Here is a 13,653-nt window from a genome sequence, read left to right on the forward strand (position 1 = left end):
TATTGCATTGTACATAAAATTTCCAAAATCTTCAAAAAGAGATGAGGCGCGTGATAAACAGGATCCCTTCAAAAATTCTCCATCGCCAAAAGGTTTACCGTATCAGGGAGCCCTGGATCTCGATATTTCCGAACCGAAAGCAAAAACTTGATAGTGGCGCTCTCCTTCCTCCCCCCCACCCCCCCCCGCCCCCCCGCCCCCCCCCCCCCCCCGAGCATTTGAGATCTCCTTCTTCTTTTGCTTTCGCTTTTTCCCGCAGTTTTCGCAGGGTCGCCGTGGTTACAATCGGATTTGGCATGGTTAATGGGAAGTGGTGGCCGAATGCCCTTCCTGCCGCCACCCCATACCGCCCCCCCCCCCCCCCCTGCGGGGACGAAATCAGTGTACCTCAGCCCTCTGCGTCCAAAGTAATTCATGAAATAGTGCGAACGTGTTTCAAATGTCTGTGAGTCATGTAACTGAGGTGGGACGTGGGGACCAACCTGGTATTCACCTAGTGGGATGTGGAAAACCGCTTAATAACCACATCCAGGCTGGCTGGCACACCGGCCCACATCGTTAGTCCGCCAGGCAGAGACCGAGTCCAGGAAGCAGTGGATTGACGCTCTCAGCTAACCTGGCGGGTCCTCGAGCATTTGAGAAATAATTTTTTTAAAAATCGGTTTTTGAAAAATATGTTCATTTTATAGCGCACATATTTCTCAGCATATATGCTCGAGGAAATGTAACACATGTTATTCGCTCTTAAGTGAGCCAAAGTGCAGAGCCACGTCTTTTCACACAGCATTCTTCTATTGCACGTCATTTTATTTCGCTCTGTGGAACTCAAACGTGTATATTTCGTAATTGAAGACATCAAACCTATGTTTAGGAAACTGGAAATTAAAATGTCCTGCGGTGCCTCTCCTGCTCCCAGTCGGACGGTTTGACTTCCTACCCTCCTTTAAAAAAAGGAAAAAAAAGGTAATACTGGGTGGCATTATTTGTGACCGGGAGAATAAGAACTCTTCAGAAAATCTGCACTCTTTATTGCCTATTAGCTAATAGCTTTCTCTTTCATGTGATATAAAATTAAATATAGGAAACATAAAGTCGCCGGCCGCGGTGGCCGTGCGGTTCTAGGCGCTGCAGTCGGGAACCTCGGGACTGCTACGGTCGCAGGTTCGAATCCTGCCTCGGGCATGGATGTGTGTAAAGTCCTTAGGTTAGTTAGGTTTAATTAGTTCTCAGTTCTAGGGGACTGATGACCTAAGATGTTAAGTCCCATAGTGCTCAGAGCCATTTGAACCAAACATAAAGTCAATAAAGAAAAGAGACAAGCAACTATGCCCCAGCATTTTTTTCTCTCTAATCTTGCTACAGCTTTACACGGCGTGCTTTCCTTTCTGCGCAGGTATCTTTAATCTCATCAAAGTTCGTCAAATGTTTTGCTACATGGAAAATCAAAGTGTCGTTGTCTAATACTGAAAAAGCTGTTAATGCGTACGAATAGCGACAACTGTAACACACGCCAAATAAGCGAGACTGTTTTGGCACAAATGGTGATTTTGATGTACTTCATTTACATAAATAACACTACAGAACATAATTCATGAAGTACCAATATCAAACGCTAGTTAGACCTACTACAAGCAAAAAGTTCTATGTTAGGAAACATTTTTACATTTCATTCACACAATAGTTTCTCCAGCATAAGATCGAAAAGTAGTAGTACGAAATTTTTATATAAATTTGTAATCGTCATATTCTACCATGTAATTTGTGCGACGTCCCCATTTCTTCTCTTTCCTAGTTCTAACAAACAATCTTGACATCACTAATACTGCCATTGCCAAAACTTATTCTCCGGTTAACTTCAGTAACCCTGCCAGAATCTCAGGTTCAGTTATCCCGCCTTTATACGCCGTTTAGGCGTTATTACATGTTCGTAAAATGCGTTTTCAGCACTATTCCGGGAATATAGCTTAAAGCGGTTGCTAAGCGGGGAGTGTACAACTGGTAACGTAGCGATCTGGCAAAAATTTTCTGAAAAGTGAAAATCTGGTGAATCTTTGCAAGATATGTTGGATACTGTCTCTAGTATACCCGTCGATCACGTCACGTCGTTCTTTTCAGTTCTGAGCAACAGTGAGCGCGTAAACATGTGTAGAAAGTAGTGTCTCCCGCCAAGTATGAGGCCCTGGTTAGAGATTTCACCTGATGTCAGGCAGCCCGCATAACATAACCGTAATTACACTCCTGGAAATTGAAATAAGAACACCGAGAATTCATTGTCCCAGGAAGGGGAAACTTTATTGACACATTCATGGGGTCAGATACATCACATGATCACACTGACAGAACCACAGGCACATAGACACAGGCAACAGAGCATGCACAATGTCGGCACTAGTACAGTGTATATCCACCTTTCGCAGCAATGCAGGCTGCTATTCTCCCATGGAGACGATCGTAGAGATGCTGGATGTAGTCCTGTGGAACGGCTTGCCATGCCATTTCCACCTGGCGCCTCAGTTGGACCAGCGTTCGTGCTGGACGTGCAGACCGCGTGAGACGACGCTTCATCCAGTCCCAAACATGCTCAATGGGGGACAGATCCGGAGATCTTGCTGGCCAGGGTAGTTGACTTACACCTTCTAGAGCACGTTGGGTGGCACAGGATACATGCGGACGTGCATTGTCCTGTTGGAACAGCAAGTTCCCTTGCCGGTCTAGGAATGGTAGAACGATGGGTTCGATGACGGTTTGGATGTACCGTGCACTATTCAGTGTCCCCTCGACGATCACCAGTGGTGTACGGCCAGTGTAGGAGATCGCTCCCCACACCATGATGCCGGGTGTTGGCCCTGTGTGCCTCGGTCGTATGCAGTCCTGATTGTGGCGCTCACCTGCACGGCGCCAAACACGCATACGACCATCATTGGCACCAAGGCAGAAGCGACTCTCTTCGCTGAAGACGACACGTCTCCATTCGTCCCTCCATTCACGCCTGTCGCGACGCCACTGGAGGCGGGCTGCACGATGTTGGGGCGTGAGCGGAAGACTGCCTAACGGTGTGCGGGACCGTAGCCCAGCTTCATGGAGACGGTTGCGAATGGTCCTCGCCGATACCCCAGGAGCAACAGTGTCCCTAATTTGCTGGGAAGTGGCGGTGCGGTCCCCTACGGCACTGCGTAGGATCCTACGGTCTTGGCGTGCATCCGTGCGTCGCTGCGGTCCGGTCCCAGGTCGACGGGCACGTGCACCTTCCGCCGACCACTGGCGACAACATCGATGTACTGTGGAGACCTCACGCCCCACGTGTTGAGCAATTCGGTGGTACGTCCACCCGGCCTCCCGCATGCCCACTATACGCCCTCGCTCAAAGTCCGTCAACTGCACATACGGTTTACGTCCACGCTGTCGCGGCATGCTACCAGTGTTAAAGACTGCGATGGAGCTCCGTATGCCACGGCAAACTGGCTGACACTGACGGCGGCGGTGCACAAATGCTGCGCAGCTAGCGCCATTCGACGGCCAACACCGCGGTTCCTGGTGCGTCCGCTGTGCCGTGCGTGTGATCATTGCTTGTACAGCCCTCTCGCAGTGTCCGGACCAAGTATGGTGGGTCTGACACACCGGTGTCAATGTGTTCTTTTTTCCATTTCCAGGAGTGTAGTTTCCTTCTTGATGATGATTCTCGGTCGCACTCTGCAGGGGCAATGAAAATGCTCCTGCAGGGTTTTCGATTGGAAGTGTTTGATGACCAACAATACAGCCCGTAATTGGCTCCTCCTGAGTTTCATCTCGGCTCACATGAACAGCTGGCTATGAAGACCACATTTTGGAACAGACAACGAACAGCAGACTAGCTAGAGAACTGGCGATAAGCACAGGCGGCTGCCTTCTATGGCGACAGTAATGGAAAGTCTTTTACGCTACGACAGATGTCTTAAGTCGGTGCGGCGATTATGTAGAGAAGTAACTGGAGGGTGTAGTTAACTGTTGCAAGTAAAACATTTTTGATTTTCACAGTGGTTTCCATTTCGTGACCGATCGGACCTTACTTTACGAATAGTCCTCGTAATATGTAATTTTTTTACCTGTTATTTCTGTTAGTCGTTTATTTCCGCTCTGGTGGTCTGAATCTATGGATTTCGCTAATAATTATAACAATGCTGGTCATTCGCACACCCAATCAACCACATAAACAAACAGCAGTTGGCATTCACCTGTTCCGGTTTATTCGGCTCAGCTCTTATAGCCCCGTCCCCTTTAGTCTGCGGATTTTTTTTTTTTTTTATTTCTAGACGCGATGGGGATTTCCCTTGCAGAGACATCATGCACACTATGCACACATTCAAAAATCAAATTATGATTCGTTCGGAAATCAACTTAGAATGTGTTAAAAATGTTCAAAAACTAACTGGGATTCGTTTCAAAATCATATGAATAACCGATAGACCAACCTACGTTGGATGCTAAAGCGCTTTGTGGAACAAGGTTTTTTCTAAAAGAATATTAATTTGGCGCCCCGAAATTGCCGCTCAGGGCAGATTCCCCAATTTGCGCCCCCCCGTCCTCCCTCCCCCCATCTTCACCCCTAGATACAGGCCTGGTACCAGGCAATAATATTTGCAGCCAAGAAACTTGTGTCACTGGTATGACAATTACATGTTTCATCATAGATGTCGATTGTCTATTCCTGTCTTTAATAGCACATGCAAGAAATTACTTTTGATCTGGTCCTTTTTCTGGATGCACGGGGTCCCGGGTTCGATTCCCAGCAGGGTCAGGGATTTTCACCTGCCGCGAGATGACTGGGTGTTTGTGTTGTCCTCATCATTTCATCATCATTCATAAAAGTGGCGAGATTGGGCTGATCAAAGGTTCAGAATTTGTATGAGCGCTGATAACCGCACAGTTGAGCGATCCACAAACCAATCATCATCATCTTTTTGGACAAAGAGATTTGTGATGTGGTTCACAGTACCGTTTTACACCTCCTGTTCTACGTACCTCACACCATCTTACTGCCTTTACTAATCATTCCATATTTCTCAGTCCACCAAGTTTGAAATTCTCTATTACATTGATCTTGCGGTTTTTGTTTCTTTGTCGAACTAGTCATGTTGAATAATACTCACAAATTTAAAAATGATGCTAACTGTGTGTAATTGCAGCACACAATGTAAGTGCACAACAAACAAAAACAAAGGTGGACATTGTTTCGCCACAAAAATTTGGAAGTACAGTACACCGCACAGTACTTGTCAGCAGAGAACAGAAGTCATCAGTGTTCTAACAGATACCAACCTATGGGATCTAACAGTGGATGACAGTGCTTTTGAGTGTACTGTGACTCACAGTGAGTGAGCATGAGCGAAGGTTTGTCACCCATAATTTCTATGAGGCCTCGGCACTGATAGCCTTTTTGTGATGAAGTTTGGTACTACGATTTCAAATGCAGATGAACAAATGAATTATTTCGATTGGGTAGGCTACATGAATTCCTCATTTACGCCTTGCCCAAATTATTTCGTCACATGCCACTAATCACACGGATGCTGCTGATTTGTCATTCATGGCCTAGAGGGAGAAGGGGAAGAGAACAGAGGACTCACTTTTCCTATCATCTACAATTCATCCAATTGACCTTTACCAGTTGGGGGGAGGGGGGTGACATTGATTTTTGTGCCAGAATCGGCATATTGCATGGGTGAACTTCATTTTCCTACCATTTTATGTCATATAATTGGCTAGAGACGTGGGCAATGTAAGGTGGGGGGGGGGCTTATCTTGACACGTTATAGGTATCAGGTTACATAGTGACCTTGAATTTACCACATACAGTTGCCAGTGAAGTGTGGGTAGGTTATTAGGTTATATTGTGACCTAGAATCTGGTCCCAGAAAATACCACAGGCACTTGTCCCTAGAGGCCTGGGTTGGGAGGGCAGAATGTCACTTTACATCATGACCTCGAATTTGGTTCCCGTTCTCTCTTAGTTCCACTACTGCTGCCAAGAGGAAACTAAAAACAGTACTGTCCATACTATGGCTGGCATCACGCTACTGACATAATGAAGATGGGCCTGAAAAGGCTCCAAAACTAGTTTGTGGAAATAAACAAATTCTTCATAAGAGAGTGGTTGCAGTTATTTGTACTTACACACTAAAAGGAGTAGTACACAAGTAGATCTAACAAAGTGTAATAAAATAGACGAAATAGGAAAGTGGGTAACCAACTATGAACAGCATAGTAAGTGCAATATCAAAGCAAGTTAGAGACAAAGCCAACACACACCCCGCTGGCGTAAGTTTCTATGCCTACTAGCTCTGCAGAAGATGAAAAGATTGAAACAATGTATGACGAGATTCTGAAGAAAATATTCACTGTGTTAAAAGAGACGAAAATTCCATTGTGATGGGAGAGTAGAATTCGGTTGCAGGCAAAGGAAGGGAAAGAAAACAGTAGAAGAGTATGGACTGGTGCAAAGGAATGGGAGTGGAAGTCGCCTGGTAGCATAATTTAATGGTTGCTAACACTTGATTTAACAAACAATGAAAAATGTATGCATACATGGAAGGGGCAGAAAGACACCTGAAGGTTTCAGACAGATTATATAAAGGTAAGATAGAGATTTCGAAACTAGATTTTAACTGCAAAACATCTCCAACGGCAGATGTAGACTTTGACCATATGTCATGAATTTTTCATTATATCTAAGAAATAACAAAAAGGTAGGAAATTAAAGAAATGGGCCGGCCGCTGTGGTCGAGCGGTTCTAGGCTTTTCAGACTGGAACCGCGCGACCGCTACGGTCGCAGGTTCGAATCCTGCCTCGAGCATGGATGTGTTTGAAGTCCTTAGCTAAGTTAGGTTTAAGTAGTTCTAAGTTCTAGGGGCTGATGACCTCAGATGTTAAGCCCTATAGTGCTTAGAGCCATTTGAACCATTTTAAAGAAATGGGAACTGGATAAATTGAAAGAACCAGAGGCAGATGAGGATTTCAAAGGGAGCACTAGACAAGAGGAGAAATGACTGGAATATAACATGAATGGATAACTTTACGACATGAAATAGCGATGGCAGCAGGCAAAAGGTAAAAACACAAGACTCAGTAAAAAACCTTGGACAACGATCGAGATACTGAATGGAACCGACGAAAGGCAAAAGCCTTAACATGTAGCAAACAAAGCAGGCAAAAGGGAATACAGACGCCAAAAAAAATTGATTGAAAGAAAGTGGAAAATGGCAAAGCAGGAATGGCTAGAAGAGAAACACAAAGTTTCAGTAGCACGTATCGCTACGAGAAAGATGGCTGCCGGCCTGCCGCCTATGAAGACATGAAAGAAATCTATAGAGAGCAGAAAAGCACCAGTGTAAATATCAGTTGTTCAAACGGCACTCCATTACTAAGCAAGAAAGGGAAGGATGAAAGGCGGAAGATTATATTGAAAGGCTTTCCACAGCAAATATAACTTCAGGGAGAAGAGAGAAAAAGCAAGTAGATGAGATATGACAGCGCGAGAAGAATTTGAGAGAGCACTTAAAGACCTCAAACGACACAAGGCACCTCGGTCGGACGACACTCCCTCAGAATTATTGAGATCTTTAGGAGACCATAAAAACCGAAACTCCGCGATCAGGTCCAGAGAACCGCGCGATGCCGACTGGCCGCCGTGTTCTCTGCCATAGGGCGTCATTCGGAAGGGGCATGGAGTGGCCTGAAGTCAGCTAGCCGCTCTCTCGGTCCTTGTCGGCTTTCCAGGCTCTGGAGCCTCTGTTTTGTAAGATATTGGCTTGGTATATACGTTCGTTGCGTTTTTCCATACGTTTAATAATACAACAGATACACATAACAGAGACTTTAGTCATCAATAATATATTATGCTTCACTATTTACAACAGTCTGCCAACGCTGGGGTAATTTCTCGATTCCGCGACTGTATAAATCACGTGGTTTTGAGGCGAAGAACTCGTCGAGCAGTGTTCGGAGCGCATTTTCATCCGAAAAGGAAGTTCAAACAATTCAAATGGCTCTTAGTACAATGGGACTTAACATCTGAGGTCATCAGTCCCCTAGAACTTAGAACTACTTCAACCTAACTAACCTAAGGACATCACACACATCCATGCCCGAGGCAGGATTCGAACCTGTGACTGTAGCGTTCGCGCGGTTCCAGACTGAAGCGCCTAGAACCGCTCGGCCATACCGGCCGGCCTGGAAAGGCAGTTCCTTGAAGGTTGTTCGATAGAGAGCGGAAAAGGTGAAAATCTGAGAGCACAAGATCAGGTGAATAATATGGGTCCGGAATGATTTCCAAACTCAGTTCCTGCATAGTGCTTTTTGTCAGTCTAACTAAATGCGGGCGAGTGTTATCGAGGAGTAGCATCACGTCACGCGATCTTTCCGGTCTTATCGGCCGGTGTGGCCGAGCGGTTCTAGGCGCTTCAGTCTGGAACCGCACGACCGCTACGGTCGCAGGTTCGAATCCTGCCTCGGGCATGGATGTGTGTGATGTCCTTAGGTTAGTTAGGTTTAAGTAGTTCTAAGTTCTAGGGGTCTGATGACCTCAGATGTTAAGTCCCATAATGCTCAGAGCCATTTGATCCATTTCTGGTCGTTCTTCTTGGATGGCGTCTGAAAGACGTCTCCGTTGTTGACAGTAAATGTCAGCAGCGATGGTTGCGTCTCGGGGAAGCAATACGTAGTTGGTTTAGAATATACGGTACCCATGCACCCGATTTTTGACCCTTCCCCATTGCCTGCAAATGTCACACGATGGTGGAATGATTACAGTTCATCACTTTTATCAGTTCTCGAGTACAATGGCGAGGATAATTGTGGATTAATGTGTTTAAAAGGTCTTCATCAAACCCCGATCTTCCTGAACGTGGAGAGTTACTAATGCCAGAACAATCCTCCTTAAAACGAGAAAACCATTTTCTTGCCGTGATCTATCTAGTGGCATTATCACCACACACGGCGCAAACGTTTCTGGTTGCCTCTGCTTCTGTCACCCCTCTGTTGGACTCAAACAGAAGAATATGTCAGGAACGTACAGATTTCTCCACTTGGCACTCCATTTTGTAGCGTCCACAGCTCCACTCATTATCTCCAAACAACAAAATGACAATATGTAAACTGAGATAGCAACAGTGAACTAGAAATAAAAAATGACAATCTATAAATAAACCCATAGCAACTGAAGACCAACATGCAAAACAAAAACGCTACGAACTTGTGCAACAACCTAATATATTAGGCAGGTGAATTACCCTCAGACTTCAAGGAGAATGTAATAGTTCAATTCCAAATAAGGCAGGTACTGACAGGTGTGAATACGCGTATTACAGAATCATCAGTTTAATAGTCACAGGTGTAAAACACTGAAACGAATTACTTACAGAAGTATGGAAACACTGGTAGAAGCCGACCTCGGAGAAGAACAGTTTGGATTTCGCAGAAGTGTAGGAACATGCGAGCAATATTGGCCCTGCGAATTTTCTTGGCACGTATGCTGAAGAAAAGTAATCCTACATTTCCATTTAGACCTACGCCTACGTTTATACTCTGCAAACGACTGTTAAATTTGTGGCAGAGGGTACGTCCCATTGTACCAGTTATTGGAGTTTCTTGCCGTTTCCATTCACGTATGGAGCGCGGGAAGAATTACAGTTTGAATGACTCTGTGCGTGCGGTAATTCTTTACAGCATTTGTAAAATTTTATTGGAAGAGCAGTTGAATGGAATGGACAGTGTCTTGAAAGGAGGGTATAAGATGAACATCAACAAAAGCAAAACGAGAATAATGGAGTGTAGTCGAATTAAGTCGAGTGATGCTGAGGGAATTAGATTAGGAAATGAGACACTTAAAGTAGTAAAGGAGTTTTGCTATTTGGGGAGCAAAATAACTGATGATGGTCGAAGTAGAGAGGAAATAAAATGTAGACTGCCAATGGCAAGGAAAGCGTTACTGAAGAAGAAAAATTTGTTAACATCGAGTATAGATTTAAATGTCAGGAAGTCATTTCTGAAAGTATTTTTATGGAGTGTAGCCATGTATGGAAGTGAAACGTGGACGATAAACAGTTTAGACAAAAAGAGAATAGAAGCTTTCGAAATGTGGTGCTATAGAAGAATGCTGAAGATTAGATGGGTAGATCACATAACTAATGAGGAGGTATTGAATAGAACTGGGGAGAAGAGGAGCTTGTGGCACAACTTGACTAGAAGAAGGGATCGGTTGGTAGGACGTGTTTTGAGACATGGAGGGATCACCAATTTAGTATCGGAGGGCAGCGTGGAGGATAAAAATCGTAGAGGGAGACCAAGAGATGAATACACTAAGCAGATTCAGAAGGATGTAGGCTGCAGCAGGTACTGGGAGTTGAAGAAGCTTACACAGGATAGGTAACATGGAGAGCTGCATCAAACCAGTCACAGGACTGAGGACCGCAACAACAACAACATTTGTAAATTAATAGAAAGCGTTTTCAACTTCGTCTGGAATAAACTCTTCGTTTTTCTAAAAGTAACAAACACAAAATACAGGGGTGACAGATTATCTACAACTTGCACTAAAACCAGAGTCGAAGAAATGGTTCAAATGGCTCTGAGCACTATGGGACTTAACATCTGTGGTCATTAGTCCCCTAGAACTTAGAACTACTTAAACCTCACTAACCTAAGGACATCACACACATCCATGCCCGAGGCAGGATTCGAACCTGCGACCGTAGCGGTCACGCGGTTCCAGACTGAAGCGCCTAGAACCGCACGGCCAGAGTCGAAGAACATTAAAGGGAACAGTGGTTGAGAATGGAGTAAAACAGTATTGTAACATACCCCGTTGTTATTCAATCTGTGAGCAAGTAGTAAAGGAAACCAAGGAGAAATCGGGAGACGGAATTAAAATTTAAGGGAGAAGAAAGAAAAACTTTGCGGTTTTCCGGTGACATTGTTATTCTATCGGACACAGCAAAGGACAGTGATTGGAATAGATAGTGCCTAGAAGAGACATTATAAGAAGAAGATCAACAAGGATAAAGGAATGTAGTCGAATTAAATCACATGATATTGGAGGAATTACATTGGGAAGTGAGGCGCTAAAAGTAGTAGATGAGTTTTGCTTTTTAGGCAGCAAAATAAACTTCGATGTTGGAAGTAGATTGGATGTAAAATACACACCAGCAGTAGCAAGACAAAGTATTTATGAAAAAGACCAATTTGTTAACATCTTTACATATTATAAGTCAAAGTTCTCCGCCGTGTTTTTCTGTATATATGTGAAGGCTAATATTAGGAGCTACTGTAGGGCTTTTGAAACAGTTTTCAATAATAGATGGACTGATTCACGAGAAAGATTTGTCTAAATAATTTACTATCGCCACTCCAGAAAATTCATCCGGCAGTAGATACTCAATGCTACCCATGCGGAGACGGGGCGGGCCACTAGTAGATTATGAATTTGTTAGGAACTACTTTCTGACGATAGTCGTCTAGAGCCTAGCGTGCGGAAGTGGAATGTGAACGTTAAACAATCTGGACAAGAAGAGAATAGCAGCTTTTGAATGTGGTTCCGCAGAAGATTACATTGGTAAGTGGGATAGTTAATAAGGAAGTAGTGAACTGAACGGGAGGGTTAAGAAAATTGTGCCATAACTTGTCTAAACAGGAGGGTCTGCAGCGAATTCACGCATGGTGCAGGGAATGGCAATTGAATCTCAATGTAGACAAGTGTAATGTGCTGCGAATACATAGAAAGATAGATCCCTTATCATTTAGTTACAAAATAGCAGGTCAGCAACTGGAAGCAGTTAATTCCATAAATTATCTGGGAGTACGCATTAGGAGTGATTTAAAATGGAATGATCATATAAAGTTGATCGTCGGTAGAGCAGATGCCAGACTGAGATTCATTGGAAGAATCCTAAGGAAATGCAATCCGAAAACAAAGGAAGTAGGTTACAGCACGCTTGTTTGCCCACTGCTTGAATACTGCTCAGCAGTGTGGGATCCGTACCAGATAGGGTTGATAGAAGATATAGAGAAGATCCAACGGAGGGCGGCGAGCTTCGTTGCAGGATCGTTTGGTAATCGCGAGAGCGTTACGGAGATGATAGATAAACTCCAGTGAAAGACTCTGCGGGAGAGACGCTCAGTAGCTCGGTACGGGCTTTTGTTAAAGTTTCGAGAACATACCTTCACCGAAGAGTCAAGCAGTATATTGCTCCCTCCTACGTATATCTCGCGAAGAGACCATGAGGATAAAATCAGAGAGATTAGAGCCCACACAGAAGCATACCGACAATCCTTCTTTCCACGAACGATACGAGACTGGAATAGAAGGGAGAACCGATAGAGGTACTCAGGGTACCCTCCGCCACACACCGTCAGGTGGCTTGCGGAGTATGGATGTAGATGTAGATGTAGATGTAGATGCAGAAACTTTGGGTCGGCTACAAAGACACATCCTGAGGCATCAAAGAATCGTCGGGTTGGCAGTGAAGGGACGTGTGAGGATAAAAACCGTAGACGGAAATCAGCGCTTGAAATGGACGTAGGTTGAAGTACACTGAGGTAACGGAAGTCGTTGGATATCTCCTAATATGTGTCGGACCTCCTTTTACCTGGCCTCGTGCAGCAACGCGACGTGGCAAGGACTCGACAAGTTTGAAACCTCCTATAGAAATATTAAGCCACGCTGTCTCTGTAGCTGTCCATATTTGCAAAAGTGTTGCCAGCGCAGGATTTTGTGCACGAATTGACCTCTCGATTACGTCCCATAAATGTTCGATCGGATTCATGTTCGGAGATCTGAGTGGACAAATCATTCTCTCCAATTACCCAGAATGTTCTTTAAACCAATCGCGAACACATGTGGCCTGATAACATGGCGCATTGCCTTCCATAAATATTCTGTTGTTGTTTGGCTGTAAATGCTCTCCAAGTAGCCGAACATGACCATTTCCAGTGAATGTTTGGTTCAGTGGGACGAGAGGATCCAGCCCATTCCATGAAAACACAGCTCACGCCATTATGGGGCCACCAGCTCTTACCAACTGAAATAAGGACTCATCCGAGCAGGCCACGGATTTACAGTGTAGAGTCCAACTGATATGGTCACGAGCCCGGGAGAGGTGTAGTCGATGTCGTACTGTTGGCAAGGGCACCCGCACCCGTCGTCTGCTGCTATAGCCCATTGATGACAGATTAGCCTCACTGTAGTAACGTATGTATTTGTCATATGTCGCACATTGATTTCTGCAGTTATCTCACGCAGTGTTGCTTGTCTGTTAGCACTGACAATTATAAGCAAACTCGGCAGCTCTCGGTGGTTAAGTTAATCCCACCGGCCACTCCGTTGTCCGTGGTAAGAGGTAATGCCTGAAATTTGGTGTTCTCGGCACACTCCTAATATTGTGGATCTCGGAATATTTGTTTCCTAATGATTTTCGAAACGGTATGTCCCATGCGTCTAGCTCCAACTACCATACGGCATTTAAAGCCTATTCCCCTCGTGCGGCCATAATCACGTCACAAACCTTTTCGCATGAATCACTTGAGTACAAATGAATGACAGCTCCTCCAATTCAATGCCCATTTGTGCCTTGTGTACGCGAAACTACCGCAACTTGTTTATGTGCATCTCTCTATTCCATGGC

The sequence above is a fragment of the Schistocerca serialis genome, chromosome 3 (assembly GCF_023864345.2).
Source record: "Schistocerca serialis cubense isolate TAMUIC-IGC-003099 chromosome 3, iqSchSeri2.2, whole genome shotgun sequence".
NCBI classification, from domain to species: Eukaryota; Metazoa; Arthropoda; class Insecta; order Orthoptera; family Acrididae; genus Schistocerca; species Schistocerca serialis.